Source organism: Tamandua tetradactyla, chromosome 4, assembly GCF_023851605.1.
Source record: "Tamandua tetradactyla isolate mTamTet1 chromosome 4, mTamTet1.pri, whole genome shotgun sequence".
In the NCBI taxonomy this organism is placed as follows: Eukaryota; Metazoa; Chordata; class Mammalia; order Pilosa; family Myrmecophagidae; genus Tamandua; species Tamandua tetradactyla.
Genome location: NC_135330.1, coordinates 96972147 through 96973382, shown reverse-complemented (window position 1 = coordinate 96973382; position 1236 = coordinate 96972147). Strand labels below are relative to the sequence as shown.

The window sequence follows — 1236 nt, the reverse complement described above, 5'->3', positions numbered from 1 at the left end:
CAATGAAGGATAAATTAATTTTTGTGTAACTCACTTTTCTTTAGAATATAAATCAAAGCCATTAACTTGAACTTGAGGTATATACACAATACATACACAAACTTATGCAAAATACTTTGCACAAGTAATGCTCTATGTTAAAATATTGGAAATTGAATAACTGTGCTGATTTGTATTTTTTACTTCATTCAACTAGGGAGGTTTATATTGATAATAAAGCTCTTAAAGTTAACAATGTCTTTCTGCCCCTTTACACTTACCACAGGCTACGCAATGTCCTGAGAAGGTCCTCTATGAGAAAAATGTCAGTCGCAGCTTTAAGACCTTACTTTGGAAGGAACTAATGAGAAAGCCAATTGGAAAGTGAGACTTCATCTTTGTTTTCAAATGAGTGGTCTTAATTTTTCCTCTTACAGAAAAAGTTTAAATCAGTTTATTATAAATATATCTAAACCATTAATTTTTGCAACTTTCAGGAAAAGCCCAGCACTTCATTTACATAAAGTCTATGAGAAGAGGTTAGTAGAGATCATCTAATCTTAAATTATGACACCACCCCTTCAAGTCCCTGGCACAATCCCTCGCCTGTAAGAGCACAGCACGCCTGGATGTGCCACTGGTGATCTTTAACAGAAGTTAGTTTTAATGTCCTGTTTATTACCAAAAATCAGCAATCCAGCTTTTCTTAGTTCCTCAAGTGCTAACATTTTATACAGTTCTTCTCTAGTTACAGAAAACCTTTCTCTGTCTGTACTGTCCACAGCAACTATTACAGACTCAGTGTTAGGATAGTAAGTGTTTCAGGAAGAATGAAGTGATTCTTGGCCACCAATATCAAATATTAGGAAACGTGTATTATTAACTATCTCTTCTACATTACTTCCAATGGTAGGGGACAACATCATTCATAGAAAACTGGTAAAGGACGGTAATTTTCCCTGCATTATCTAGCCCAACAATTATAACTTTGCGCTCCTGGTGACTGAACAGTCTCCATATCCTGGTGAAGGGAATTCCCATCCTCGGGCAGCGGACTCCCCTCCAGCCACCCAGGCCTCCAGGTCTCCCCCGGCTTACCCTGAAGTGGAAGAGAGCCAGGCCAGGGGCCTCTGCCTCCGTTGCTGCTGCTGCTCCCCCGCTCGCCGCCTGCCCGCTTCCCGGGAAGCGGAGGAAGGCTGAAGCCCACGCCGCCGCCGCCACGGCACTCGCCTGGCTCGTGAACATCCCGGCCGCGTT

The 1236-nt window shown here is 41.9% G+C and overlaps 1 pseudogene; it reads right to left on the bottom strand.

Moving 5' to 3' along the window:
* Positions 1-544: 544 nt before the first annotated feature.
* On the bottom strand, positions 545-1020 carry LOC143679214 (ADP-ribosylation factor-like protein 5A pseudogene; annotated as a pseudogene).
* Between the last annotated feature and the right edge of the window lie 216 nt (positions 1021-1236).